This window comes from Salmo salar, chromosome 14, assembly GCF_965601325.2.
Source record: "Salmo salar chromosome 14, fSalSal1, whole genome shotgun sequence".
NCBI classification, from domain to species: Eukaryota; Metazoa; Chordata; class Actinopteri; order Salmoniformes; family Salmonidae; genus Salmo; species Salmo salar.
The window spans coordinates 44,395,778-44,411,468 of record NC_138304.1 but is presented as its reverse complement, the minus strand read 5'-3'; the positions used below and the strand labels follow the sequence as shown (position 1 = coordinate 44,411,468).

Here is a 15,691-nt window from a genome sequence, read left to right as displayed (position 1 = left end):
TGAAGGTTCCTGTGCTACACCCCTCCTTCGCCAATCCTCCCACTACGGAGGTGGCTCTGGCTATGGGCGTAGCTCCCGTTCAGAAGACTCTGGGCTGAGGGGCGTCGCTGGAGGCCCTGGGCTGAGGGGCGTCGCTGGAGGCCCCGGGCTGAGGAGCGTCGCTGGAGGCTCCGGGCTGAGGAGCGTCGCTGGAGGCTCCGGGCTGAGGAGCGTCGCTGGAGGCTCCGGGCTGAGGAGCATCGCTGGAGGCTCTGGGCTGAGGAGCGTCGCTGGAGGCTCCTGACTGGGGAGCGTCGCTGGAGGCGCCTGACTGAAGAGCATCGCTGGAGGCTCCGGGCTGAGGAGCAGTCGCTGGAGGCTCCGGGCTGAGGAGCGTCGCTGGAGGCTCCGGGCTGAGGAGCGTCGCTGGAGGCTCCTGACTAGGGAGCGTCGCTGGAGGCCTCCTGCGTAGAGCTGGGACCGTTTCGTAAGGTACTAAGACTATACGAAAAAAACAACCACCCACAAACCCAAAGGAAAAAACAGGCTGCCTAAGTATGGCTTCCAATCAGAGACAACGAAAGACACCTGCCTCTGATTGGAAACCATACTCGGCCACACATAGAAAATGAACATAGAAAAAGAAAACTAGAACATATCTTCTGGAAACAAACAAACCCCAAAACACACAGAAACAACACCCCCTGCCACGCCCTGACCATACTACAATGACAAATGACCCCAATACTGGTCAGGACGTGACATCAGCCTTCAACTTTGCCTCTCATGAAGTAATAAAGTTAGATTAAGTTCCTTCTGGAAAACATACAAGGATTCTATTATTTTCTCATTTATTTTAATAACAAATGAGACCAAACAACCAAGGTAATTATATTATAAATCTGATATTGACATTTAGGCATTATTTGATGTGTTTGCTGGGTAATGTGGTTAATATAGGATCACAGAAATCAAATAAAAGTAATCAGTTTGATTTACCACCTTGTTGTTAGACTTCATATCTACACGTGTCCCAGTTATCACCAGGTCATGGTTTAAGAGGACAGGATATAAAGGGGACAACTGAGACTCCAAAATAACAGCAGAAATAACCACAAGAAGAGGAAATCATAACCCAGGAATGAGAATGAAGAGTGTTATATCTCTGCTGGTGTTGCTGCACTGCTGTCTGTCTGGAGCCCAGGTCCACAAAGACAGAGATGGAGTCAGTGTGAATGAGATCCAGCAGGTTGACTATGAGGACAGAGAGAGCAGAGGGAATGACATTCAGACTGACAAACAGAGAGCTGAAGCTGCATTAACACACAGCCAGCAAACCTACCAGCCTGACATCCACACTGTGCTGAGAGAGATGAGCACCATGATGGCAGAGCAGAGAGTTGAGCTGAGACACACAAAGACTGAACTGGGAGCTATGGAGGCCCGACTGAGAGCCAGTGAGAGTCGTTTGACAGCCAGTGAGAGCCAGGTGGAGAAACTGAAAATCCAGCTGACATCCAAAGTGGAGGAACTGACCAATAGGAATGAAGGTAAATCTGAATAAAAAGGTAAATCAGGACTAAAAACAAGCAAAATATAACTATTGTAAAATAGATTGTGTCTGTAAAATGTGTATAGTATGTACAGTTGTGGCCAAAAGTTTTGAGAATGACACAAATATTAATTTTCACAAAGTCTGCTGCCTCAGTTTGTATGATGGCAATTTCCATATACTCCAGAATGTTATGAAGAGTGATCAGATGAATTCCAATTAATTGCAAAGTCCCTCTTTGCCATGCAAATGAACTGAATCCCCCAAAAAACATTTCCACTGCATTTCAGCCCTGCCACAAAAGGACCAGCTGACATCATGTCAGTGGTTCTCTCGTTAACACAGGTGTGAGTGTTGACGAGGACAAGGCTGGAGATCACTCTGTCATGCTGATTGAGTTCGAATAACAGACTGGAAGCTTCAAAAGGAGGGTGGTGCTTGGAATCATTGTTCCTCCTCTGTCAAGCATGGTTACCTGCAAGGAAACACGTGCCGTCATCATTGCTTTGCACAAAAAGGGCTTCACAGGCAAAGATATTGCTGCCAGTAAGATTGCACCTAAATCAACCATTTATCGGATCATCAAGAACTTCAAGGAGAGCGGTTCAATTGTTGTGAAGAAGGCTTCAGGGCGCCCAAGAAAGTCCAGCAAGCGCCAGGACCGTATCCTAAAGTTGATTCAGCTGCGGGATCGGGACACCACCAGCACAGAGTTTGCTCAGGAATGACAGCAGGCAGGTGTGAGTGCATCTGCACGCACAGTGAGGCAAAGATTTTTGGAGGATGGCCTGGTGTCAAAGAAGGGCAGCAAAGAAGCCACTTCTCTCCAGGAAAAACATCAGGGACAGACTGATATTCTGCAAAAGGTACAGGGATTGGACTGCTGAGGACTGGGGTAAAGTCATTTTCTCTGATGAATCCCCTTTCCGATTGTTTGGGGCATCCAGAAAAAATCTTGTCCTGAGAAGACAAGGTGAGTGCTACCATCAGTCCTGTGTCATGCCAACAGTAAAGCATCCTGAGACCATTCATGTGTGGGGTTGCTTCTCAGCCAAGGGAGTGGGCTCACTCACAATTTTGCCTAAGAACACAGTCATGAATAAAGAATGGTACCAACACATCCTCCGAGAGCAACTTCTCCCAACCATCCAGGAACAGTTCGGTGACGAGAAATGCCTTTTCCAGCATGATAGAGCACCTTGCCGTAAGGCAAAAGTGATAACTAAGTGGCTCGGGGAACAAAACATCGATATGTTGGGTCCATGGCCAGGAAACTCCCCAGACCTTAATCCCATTGAGAATTTGTGGTCAATCCTCAAGAGGTGGGTGGACAAACAAAAACCCACAAATTCTGACAAACTCCAAGCATTGACTATGCAAGAATGGGCTGCCATCAGTCAGGATGTGGCCAATAAGTTCATTGACAGCATGACAGGGCGGATTGCAGAGGTCTTGAAAAAGAAGGGTCAACACTTTAAATATTGACTCTTTGCATCAACTTCATGTAATTGTCAATAAAAGCCTTTCACACTTGTATTTATACTTCAGTATTCCATAGTAACATCTGGCAAAAATATCTAAAGACACTGAAGCAGCAAACTTTGTGGAAATTAATATTTGTGTCATTCTCAAAACTTTTGGCCACGACTGTAATAACTGAAGCTAGAAGCCCAAGTGTTAATGTTTATTAGTTTACTCCAATTGGGGGAGGGGTGGTAGGGTTTGAGGGAAATAATAAAGGTATCTTCTAAAAAAAGTGTGTATGTGTATATATGTATATATACACTGCTCAAAAAAATAAAGGGAACACTTAAACAACACAATGTAACTCCAAGTCAATCACACTTCTGTGAAATCAAACTGTCCACTTAGGAAGCAACACTGATTGACAATAAATTTCACATGCTGTTGTGCAAATGGAAGAGACAACAGGTGGAAATTATAGGCAATTAGCAAGACACCCCCAAAAAAGGAGTGGTTCTGCAGGTGGTGACCACAGACCACTTCTCAGTTCCTATGCTTCCTGGCTGATGTTTTGGTCACTTTTGAATGCTGGTGGTGCTTTCACTCTAGTGGTAGCATGAGACAGAGTCTACAACCCACACAAGTGGCTCAGGTAGTGCAGCTCATCCAGGATGGCACATCAATGCGAGCTGTGGCAAGAAGGTTTGCTGTGTCTGTCAGCGTAGGGTCCAGAGCATGGAGGCACTACCAGGAGACAGGCCAGTACATCAGGAGACGTGGAGGAGGCCGTAGGAGGGCAACAACCCAGCAGCAGGACCGCTACCACTGCCTTTGTGCAAGGAGGAGCAGGAGAAGCACTGCCAGAGCCCTGCAAAATGACCTCCAGCAGGCCACAAATGTGCATGTGTCTGCTCAAACGGTCAGAAACAGACTCCATGAGGGTGGTATGAGGGCCCGACGTCCACAGGTGCGGGTTGTGCTTACAGCCCAACACCGTGCAGGACGTTTGGCATTTGTCAGAGAACACCAAGATTGGCAAATTCGCCACTGGCGCCCTGTGCTCTTCACAGATGAAAGCAGGTCCACACTGAGCACATGACAGACGTGACAGAGTCTGGAGACGCCGTGGAGAACGTTCTGCTGCCTGCAACATCCTCCAGCGTGACCGGTTTGGCGGTGGGTCAGTCATGGTGTGGGGTGGCATTTCTTTGAGGGGCCGCACAGCCCTCCATGTGCTCGCCAGAGGTAGCCTGACTGCCATTAGGTACCGAGATGAGATCCTCAGACCCCTTGTGAGACCATATGCTGGTGCGGTTGGCCCTGGGTTCCTCCTAATGCAAGACAATGCTAGACCTCATGTGGCTGGAGTGTGTCAGCAGTTCCTGCAAGAGGAAGGCATTGACGCTATGGACTGGCCCGCCTGTTCCCCAGTCCTGAATCCAATTGAGCACATCTGGGACATCATGTCTCGCTCCATCCACCAACGCCACGTTGCACCACAGACTGTCCAGGAGTTGGCGGATGCTTTAGTCCAGGTCTGGGAGGAGATCCCTCAGGAGACCATCCACCACCTCATCAGGAGCATGCCCAGGCGTTGTAGGGAGGTCATACAGGCACGTGGAGGCCACACACACTACTGTGCCTCATTTTGACTTGTTTTAATGACATTACATCAAAGTTGGATCAGCCTGTAGTGTGGTTTACCACTTTAATTTTGAGTGTGACTCAAAATCCAGACCTCCATGGGTTGATAAATTGGATTTCCATTGATTATTTTGGTGTGATTTTGTTGTCAGCACATTCAACTATGTAAAGAAAAAAGTATTTAATAAGATTATTTCTTTCATTCAGATCTAGGATGTGTTGTTTAAGTGTTCCCTTTATTTTTTTGAGCAGTATATATATATATATATATATATGTGTGTGTATATGAATGAATGTTTATATTCAGTTGAAGTCGGATGTGTACAGACACTTAGGTTGGTGTCATTAAAACTTGTTTTTCAACACTCCACAAATTTCTTGTTAAAAAACTATAGTTTTGGCAAGTTGGTTAGGACATCTACTTTGTGCATGACACAAGTCATTCTTCCAACAATTGTTTACAGACAGATTATTTCACTTATAATTCCCTGTATCACAATTCCAGTGGGTCAGAAGTTTACATACACTAAGTTGACTGTGCCTTTAAACAGCTTGGAAAATTCCAGAAAATTATGTCATGGCTTTAGAAGCTTCTGATAGGCTAATTGACATCATTTGAGTCAATTGGAGGTGTACCTGTGGATGTATTTCAAGGCCTACCTTCAAACTCAGTGCCTCTTTGCTTGACATCATTGAAATATCAAAAGAAATCAGCCAAGACCTCAGAAAATAAATTGTAGACCTCCACAAGTCTGGTTCATCCTTGGGAGCAATTTCCAAATGCCTGAAGGTACCACGTTCATCTGTACAAAAAATAGTGTGCAAGTATAAACACCATGGGACCTCGCAGCCGTCATACCGCTCAGGAAGGAGACACGTTCTAGAGATGAACGTACTTTGGTGCGAAAAGTGCAAATCAATCCCAGAACAACAGCAAAGGGCCTTGTGAAGATGCTGGAGGAAACAGGTACAAAAGTATCTATATCCACAGTAAAACGAGTCCTATATCGACATAACCTCTCCTTCCAGTTCTCTGCTGCCAATGACTGGAACGAACTACAAAAATCCCTGAAACTGGAAACACTTATCTCCCTCACTAGCTTTAAGCACCAGCTATCAGAGCAGCTCCCAGATCACTGCACCTGTACATAGCCCATCTATAATTTAGCCCAAACTACTACCTCTTCCCCTACTGTATTTATTTATTTTATTTATTATTTTGCTCCTTTGCACCATATTATTTATATTTTAACTTTGAACTTTCTTCAAATTATAAATCTACCATTCCAGTGTTTTACTTGCTATACTTTATTTACTTTGCCACCATGGCCTTTTTTGCCTTTACCTCCCTTATCTCACATCATTTGCTCACATTGTATATAGTCTTATTTTTGTCTACTGTATCATTGATTGTATGTTGTTTTACTCCATGTGTAACTGTGTTTTTGTATGTTGTCGAACTGCTTTGATTTATCTTGGCCAGGTCGCAATTGTAAATGAGAACTTGTTCTCAACTTGCCTACCTGGTTAAATAAAGGTGAAAATATATATATATATAAAAACCTGAAAGACCGCTCAACAAGGAAGAAACCACTGCTCCAAAACCGCCATAAAAAAAGCCAGACTGCGGTTTGCAACTGCACATGGGGACAAAGATCGTACCTTTTGGAGAAATGTCCTCTGGTCTGAGGAAACAAAAATAGAACTGTTTGGCCATAATGACCATTGTTATGTTTGGAGGAAAAAAGGGGATGCTTACAAGCTGAAGAACACCATCCCAACCCTGAAGCACAGGGGTGGCAGCATCAAGTTGTGAGGGTGCTTTGCTGCAGGAGGGACTGGTGGACTTCACAAAATAGATGGCATCGTGAGGAAGGAATAGTATGTGGATATATTGAAGCAACATCCCAAGAGATCAGTCAGGAAGTTAAAGCTTGGTCGCAAATGGGTCTTCAAATGGACAATGACCCCAAGCATACTTCCAAAGTTGTGGAAAAATGGCTTAAGGACAACAAAATCAAGGTAGTACTGGAGTGGCCATCAAAAAGCCCTGACCTCAATCCTATAGAAAATGTATTGGCAGAACTGAAAAAGCATGTGCAAGCAAGGAGGCCTACAAACCTGACTTAGTTACAGCATCTCTGTCAGGAGGAATGGGGCAGAATTCACCCAACATATTGTGGGAAGCTTGTGGAAGGCTACCCAAAACGTTTGACCCAAGTTATACAATTTAAAGGCAATGCTACCAAATACTAATTCAAATCAAATGTATTTATATAGCCCTTCTTACATCAGCTGATATCTCAAAGTGCTGTACAGAAACCCAGCCTAAAACCCCAAACAGCAAGCAATGCAGGTGTAGAAGCACGGTGGCTAGGAAAAACTCCCCAGAAATGCCAAAACCTAGGAAGAAACCTAGAGAGGAACCAGGCTATGAGGGGTGGCCAGTCTTCTTCTGGCTGTGCCGGGTGGAGATTATAACAGAACATGGCCAAGATGTTCAAATGTTCATAAATGACCAGCATGGTCAAATAATAATAATCACAGTAGTTGTCGAGGGTGCAACAAGTCAGCACCTCAAGAGTAAATGTCAGTTGGCTTTTCATAGCCGATCATTGAGAGTATCTCTACCGCTCCTGCTGTCTCTAGAGAGTTGAAAACAGCAGGTCTGGGACAGGTAGCACGTTCGGTGAACAGATCAGGGTTCCATAGCCGCAGGCAGAACAGTTGAAACTGGAGCAGCATCACGGCCAGGTGGGCTGGGGACAGCAAGGAGTCATCATGCCAGGTAGTCCTGAGGCATGGTCCTAGTGCTCAGGTCCTCCGAGAGAGAGAAAGAAAGAAAGAAAGAAAGAAAGAAAGAAAGAAGAAAGAAAGAAAGAAAGAAAGAAAGAAAGAAAGAAAGAAAGAGAGAATTAGAGAGAGCATACTTAAATTCACACAGGACACCGGATAAGACAGAAGAAATACTCCAGATATAACAGACTGACCCTAGCCCTCCGACACAAACTACTGCAGCATAAATACTGGAGGCTGAGACAGGAGGGGTCAGGAGACACTGTGGCCCCATACGATGATACCCCCGGACAGGGCCAAACAGGCAGGATATAACCCCACCCACTTTTCCAAGCACAGCCCCCACACCACTAGAGGGATACCTTCAACCACCAACTTACCATCCTGAGACAAGGCCGAGTATAGCCCACAAAGATCTCCGCCACGGCACAACCCAAGGGTGGACGCCAACCCAGACAGGAAGACCACTAATTGAGTGTATGTAAACTTCTGACCCACTGGGAATGTGATGAAAGAAATAAAAGCTGAAATAAAATAATTCTCTCTACTACTTTTCTGACATTTCACATTCTTAAAATAAAGTGGGGATCCTAACTGATCTAATACAGGGAATTTTTACTAGGATTAAATATCTGTAATTGTGAAAAACTGAGTTTAAATATATTTGGCTAAGGTGTATGTAAACTTCTGACTTCAACTGTATATGTATGTGGGTGTGTATGTATGTGTATATATATAGATACATTTACCCCCAAAATATATATGGGGGATTGGATCTGATGCAGACAATTACATTGATGGATGCAACAATCTATCCGCAATATTAAAGCTGATCTACCACCTAAATAAAAAAATAAAAAATCTGAATAATATTCTCAAAGTGTGGAGTTTAGACTACAGATGTATTATTTTGATAGTATGCAGCTTTGTCTATTTGGTGAGGTAACATAGAAACTAAACTCCATGGAGAGTCGTTCCAAAATCACTGAGAGCCATGTTGAAGTTCTGAAGAGAAACAGTCAAGGTAATGGGAGGAAAATGAAGTATTAGATATTTAAAAGAAATTATGGTCTGAATGACTGACCTTATTGTTGATAACATGTCAATCTACACCAACTAGTGTCCAGTTAGATAAAGTAGTGTTGACTCGTCTCTGTCCCACAGACAGGAAGGTGGCTTTCTCAGCCTCACTAGCAGCACCTGGTCAAGAAGGAGACACTGGACCCTTCAACACTGCAATCACCCTGGTGTACAGAAATATCTACTCAAACATTGGCAATGCTTATAACCCCACTACAGGTATAGTTCAATGCATATGTACAGATTATAAATGTAATCATCCATTGTCCTGGTATGATCTTTGTTGACAGTTAAAGTTGTAATTCATATCAAAACAATAAGATTGATGGGAATTGAATTCATAAAAGATGTTAAAACAAAACAACATTAGAGGAATAATTCCATTTTTGAAGTGGTGAAGTTATGCATTCTGAATAATCCCCCTGTTTTGTGAATGTTGTGTTCTGCTACAGGGATCTTCACAGCACCAGTGAGAGGTGGTTTCAGGTTTTATGGTGGTGGTTCAGTTCCTACAACTGCTGACTTGCATAAGAATGGGCATCAAAGAGCTATTGCACATATTGCCAAGCTAGCCATGTTGTTAATTCCTCCAATGGAGTGTCACTGCTGCTGGAGGTAGGAGATGTGGTCTACGTGCATCTCTGGGCTGGGAGAAAGATATATGATGATGGAAATCGCCACAGCACCTTCAGTGGTCATCTACTCTTCACTATGTAGGAGGGTTTGTAAAATACTACCTGATGGGGTGTCTGGTCTTTGTTGTGTTAATGTTATATTTCTGAAGAGATTTATATTTAACTAGGCAAATCAGTTAAGAACAAATTCTTATTTAGAATGACGGCCTACCCCAGCCAATTGTGTGCCGCCCTATGGGACTCCCAATCACTGCTGGATGTGATGCAGCCTGGATTCAAACCAGGTACTGCATTGATGCCTTTTGCACTGAGATGCAGTGTCTAAGACCACTGCGCCACTCGGGAGCCCAAATGTGTCTGTGCTGGAAAATAGTTATAACTTTTAATAACATTGTCTTAGTGTTAAAAATTCTTAATTTGCTCTCTAATATACTGAGCAAAAATATAATATATTATATTTTAAGCCTTCCCTGTGGCTCAGTTGGTAGAGCATGGTGTTTGCAACGCCAGCATGGTGTTTGCAACGCCAGGGTTGTGGGGTTGATTCCCACGGGGGGCCAGTACGGGGAAAAAAAAGAAACCAAAATGTATGAAATGTATGCATTCACTACTGTAAGTTGCTCTGGATAAGAGCGTCTGCTAAATGACTAAAATGTAAATGTAAGATAAATGTCATTTGTTATAATTTTCCTAATTTCAACACTGAGAGATGTATTTCTTATATTTTTTATTTCAACTACCTTTCACATTGACAACTATCTTAGTTTAAACTAACAGAGAGTGAATGGAGAGCTTCCAACGCTAAGACAATTACTAAAAAGTTCTGAATATTTTCCAGCACAGATACAGTACATTCAGAAAGTACTCATACCCCTTGACTTATTCCACATTTTGTTGAGTTACAGCCTGAATTTAAAATGTATGAAATCTTTTTTTCCCCCTCACCCATCTACACACAATACCCCATAATGGCAAAGTGAAAACATGTGTGACATTTTTGCAAATGTATTGAAAATGAAATACATACATTTGTAATTTACATAAGTATTCACACCCCTTTGCTATGATACACCAAATTGAGCTCAGGTGCATCTAATTTCCTTTAATCATCCTTGAGATGTTTGTACGACTTGATTGGAGTCCAACTGTGGCCAATTCAATTGTTTGGACATGACTTAGAAGAAACACACCTGTCTATATAATGTACCACGGTTGACGGTGCATGTCCAAGGAACTGTCTGTAGATCTCTGAGATAGAATTGTAATAAGGCATATATCTGGGGAAGGCTATAATACCATTTATAGAGTGTTTAACGTCTCCAAGAGCACAGTGTCTCCATTATTGGGTGTTACGGATACAGGTATCCTGAGTGTGTATCCTGTGTGTGTATTTCTTTTCTCTCCTTCTCTCCTCACAGGTGGCAATCATCATTCCTCAATCAGTCACCAATCAGTCATCAATCAGTCGCTAATCAGAAGACACCTGCTCCTTTTCCATTACCCAATCACAGCCCCTTTCCCTTGGTTTAAAAACCCAGTCAGTTGTTTTCTCTGGAGCGCGATCTCTTTGTGTTTCAATCTCTATAAGTCATTCAATCTCTCTCCCTCCCGCTTTGTATGCAGAGATCTCTCTTTTGTTTTTGCAACTACATGTCACTTTGCCCATTATCCTGTGAGTATTGTTTTGTTATGGTGTTTGACTGTTTATTTGATGATGGGAAAAGGGGGTACCAAGACAAGTCGCCCATGGGCATACATTACCCGTAGGTAAATATTGTTTAAAGAACACTAGTTAGAACTGGGCGGACCACCCACTGTATTTTATTGATTGGTTAGTTAGCTGTTGTTGAAGCAGGTAGACTAGCTTAGGGGTGTTTTTGAATACTTACTATTTCTTTCCTTGGGTCCAGCTCAGCCCCTTTTCCCGCCCCCCTTTACCGTGTGTTTAAAAATAAACCATGAGTGTTTGACGGTAGACTTAAGTTGTCTGTGGTTTTTGAGCTCACTGTTACTTTTCACTGTTAATCATTTGCATGAGTTATGTTACGGGTCTCGTTTCCATCCCCCCTAGACTGCAGGGCCAAAGGGATTCGTAACATTGGGAAATTGAATAAAATATGGAACTACCCAGACTCTGGCCGTCTGACCAAACTGAGCAGCCGAGAAAGAAGGACATTGGTCAGGGAGGTGACCAAGAAACCAATGACCAATCTGACAGAACTACAGAGTTCCTTGGTTGAGATGGGAGAACCTGCCAGAAGGACAACAGTCTCTACAGCACTTCATCAATCTGGGCTTTATGGGAGAGTGGCCAGGCGGAAGCCACTCCTGAGAAAAAGTCACATGAGAGCACACCTGGAGTTTGCAAAAAGTAATGTGAAAGATTCTGAGAGCATAAGGCAAAAGATTATGTGGTCTGATGAGACAAAAACATTTATCTTCGGCCTGAATGCAAAGTACTAGAAAACCAGGCACAGCTCAGCACCCGTCTAACACCATCCATTCTGTGAAGCATGGTGGTGGTAGCGTCGTGCTATGGGGATGCTTTTAAGCATCTGGGAGACTGGTAAGGATAGAGGTAACAATGAATGGAGCCAAATACAGGTTAATCCTTAATGAGAACCTGCTTCAGAGTGCAAACAACCTTAGACTGGGCAAAGATTTATGTTCCAACAGTACAATAATCCCAGCATACAGCCAAACAAACATTGGAATGGCTTCACAACAAGAATGTGAAAGTCCTTGAGTGGCCTAGCTAAAGCCCAGACTTGAATCCCATTAAAAATCTGTGGAAAGACTTGAAGATTGCTGTTCACCGCAGCTCCCCTTTATATCCTGTCCTCTTACACCATGACCTGGTGATAACAGGGACACATGTAGATATGAAGCATTAAGGTGATAAATCAAACTGATTCACCTCATGATTACTATTATCTGATTGCAATGGTCCTATAATAACCATGTGACACAGCAAACAGAACAAAGAATGCCTAAATGTCAATACCAGTTTTATAATATATTTACCTTTGCCTTTTGGTCTAAATTGTTATTTAAGTGATAATGCCCGAGAAGCCAGTTTTTGGAGGCTATATTGGCACGGTAGGCCCGAGATGAACACAATTGTCTCGGTGTAGGCCGTCATTGTAAATAAGAATTTGTTCTTAACTGATTTGCCTAGTTAAATCTTTTTTTAAATAATGTAAGTGATAATGCCCGAGAAGCCAGTGTTTGGAGAATATATTGGCACAGCTGTTGTTAGGCCCGAGACGAAGTTGAGGGCCAGCAAACTGCGCCAATATATCCTCCAAACACTGGCTTTGAGGCCATTATCCCTTTTATACAACGGGTTACCAACATATTCAAACAATTATTGAAATGTTTAATTAACGTTATTTTGATGCATTTATTCATACTATTTCATCCTTCCACAAGATATAGTCACATACAAATCTAGGGTTGCTTCCCAAGCCGGCTGGTCGTTCGTTCTATCGTTCGGTTGCTAGAGGCGCGACCCAGTTAAGTCTTTTTGTTCTAGATCTATGGATGCGACCCAGTTGTTAAGTCTTTTTGTTCTATATCTATGGACGCGATCCAGTTGTTTATCCTAAATGTTCCATTGCCATACTGGCTGTCAACGTTCTTATCCCTAGCCTACTACTAACGTGCAGTCACGTCAAACATTGCTGCCAGAATAATAACAAAGTAGGGACATTTGCATTTGTTTAAGCTGACATTTATTTGGATATATCCATAACAATGAGCTAATGAGGTGTGATTTCGCCTGACATAGTTAATTTGCTCACTCGTCAGGACACTTGTTCAGAGGAGCTAGCCAACAACACAGCTAACACGATCACTTCAAACTGAAGTTGGAAAGACAGCAAACTAGCTGCACTTCTTTTCATTTGACCTTTTTTCAATTGACATTTCTTTGTATATATCCATAAAAATTATGCCAGCTGATTCATGATTTCGACTGGCTGAGAAACGCTGCCTGCCTGTCTGTCTCGTCCCGACTCCCGACACGTTCATTACTATGGGACAGCTGAAGATCGAATTTGAATATTGAAACAATGTTGCAAATGTCAGAGAGACAGACAGCAAGGATTTTACAAATCCCCGCTGTTGAAAACTAAATGTTAGTCTAAAAGAAATGTGAGATAATGTCTAGATGCTTTTTAAAGTGGAGATCAAAGTACCTGGCTGGGTTGATGAGACAGTGGATTGCGCATTCAGATGGAACAGAGTAAATAGGCACTTTAACATCATAGATTCAGTCGGTGGTAACTTGTGGAATAGACACCGGCTAAAATGCGGTTTTAACCAATCAGCATTCAGGATTAGACCCACCCGTTGTGTAATACCTCGTAATATAATCTTCTAATCATTAGGTTTGGAAGTGAATTAAAGATTTACAGTCAAATATTTCCAATCAGCAAAGTAAGAGATACGTCCTCTCTCAGCAAAAACTACTATCATGATAATCAACAAGCCCCACCTGAAAGACGTTTTCCCTGTGTTCATGAACGGTGGTTGAAAGATTTAGTCAGTCAGTCTGTCCACGTGCACATAGTTCTAACATGTGTTTCTGTCCGTGTGTGTTTGTGTGTCTGTGTGTGTGTGTGTGTGTGTGTGCCTGTGCTTGTGTAATAATGATACTTTGAGTCATTCTTTTGATAAACACTTTATTCAATAATACTCAACACAATGTTTACTAGTCTTCAATTTACAGTAGAAAACAGGCATAAGTGGGTGGGGGGGGGATCAACATTTATACATTAAAGAAGTCAGACAGTATAATATTTACTTGAAATTAACATTTTCATTCTGAAAATCATTTGTTGTTATTTTTCTATTTTGAAAACTGTGTGTGTGTGTGTAATCACGGTACTACTAGTGCCATTCTACTAGTCATTCTTTTGATAAACACCTTATTAAATAATACTCATGTCACGCCCTGACCTTAGAGATCCTTTTATGTCTCTATTTTGGTTGGTCAGGGTGTGAGTTGGGGTGGGCATTCTATGTCCCTTTTTCTATGTTTGGTATTTCTTCGTTTTGGCCGGGTATGGCTCTCCATCAGGGACAGCTGGATATCGTTGTTGCTGATTGGGAGCCATACTTAGGCAGCCTGTTTTCCTTTGGGTTATGGGTGGTTATTTTCTGTTTAGTCATTTGTTACCTGACAAAACTGTTTAGCCGTTGCACTTTGTTTTTTTTGATTCAGTGTTCATTCAAATACATTTCATGATGAGCACTAACCACGCTGCGCCTTGGTCTACTCCCTTCAGCAGCCGTTACAGAACCACCCACCACCAAAGGACCAAGCAGCGGAGAAGGGAGCAGCAGGTGTAGTACCAGGAGTCATGGACATGGAAGGAGATCCTGGATGGGGCAGGACCATGGCACCAGGCTGAGGAATACCAGTGCCCTAAGGAGGAGCTGGAGGCAGCCAAGGCGGAAAGGCGCCATTACGAGGCGTTATACGCACCGAGGGGCAAGAACGAGAGGTCAGCCCCAAAAAACATTTTTGGGGGGCACACGGGCAGATGGAATGGATGGAACCAGAGCCGGGGTGAAATTGGAGGTGAGCGAAGCAGAGACAGTGAAGGAGTTGATGGGAAGATTGGAGGAGAGAGCTATGAGAGGGCTGCTGTGTTGGTGCATGAGGCACGACATTCACCCTATGGAGCGTGTCCTCAAATTGATGTCACCTGAGTCAGCTCTCCATACTTGTCCTGAGGTGCGTGCTAGCCGTCTGATGAAGACAGTACCAGCCCCACGCACCAGGCCTCCAGGGCGTCAGCCCAGTCCGGTGGGTCCTGTTCCTGCTCCACGCACTAGCCTTGAGGTGTGTGTCACCAGTCTGGTACCTCCAGTACCAGCTCCACGCACCAGGACTCCAGTGCGTCAGCCCCGTCCAGAGCTTCCGACGACAGTTCCCCGTCCAGAGCTTCCGGCGACAGTTCCCCGTCCAGAGCTTCCAGCGACAGTTCCCCGTCCAGAGCTTCCGGCGACAGTTCCCCGTCCAGAGCTTCCGGCGACAGTTCCCCGTCCAGAGCTTCCGGCGACAGTGCCCCGTCCAGAGCTTCCGGCAACAGTGCCCCATCCAGAGCTGACTCAGGTGACAGTGCCCCGTCTAGAGATGGCCCACAGTCCGGAGCCTGCAGAGACGGCCCACAGTCCGGAGCCAGCAGAGACGGCCCACAGTCCGAAGCCAGCAGAGACGGCCCACAGTCCGGAGCCTGCAGAGAGGGCCCACAGTCCGGAGCCTGCAGAGACGGCCCACAGTCCGGAGCCTGCAGAGACGGCCCACAGTCCGGAGCCTGCAGAGACGGCCCACAGTCCGGAGCCCGCAGAGACGGCCCACAGTCCGGAGCCCGCAGAGACGGCCCACAGTCCGGAGCCCGCCGAGACGGCCCACAGTCCGGAGCCCGCCGAGACGGCCCACAGTCCGGAGCCCGCCGAGACGGCCCACAGTCCGGAGCCCGCCGAGACGGCCCACAGTCCGGAGCCCGCCGAGACGGCCCACAGTCCGGAG

At 44.4% G+C, this 15,691-nt stretch overlaps 1 pseudogene across 1 annotated transcript; it reads left to right on the top strand.

The window, feature by feature from the left end:
- The first annotated feature begins 1,104 nt into the window (after positions 1–1,104).
- LOC106569587 (uncharacterized) lies at positions 1,105–11,086 on the top strand (annotated as a pseudogene). The gene is made up of 3 exons (XR_014380383.1): positions 1,105–1,529; positions 8,600–8,734; positions 8,968–11,086. The product of XR_014380383.1 is annotated as an uncharacterized LOC106569587 (transcript).
- Positions 11,087–15,691: the final 4,605 nt, after the last annotated feature.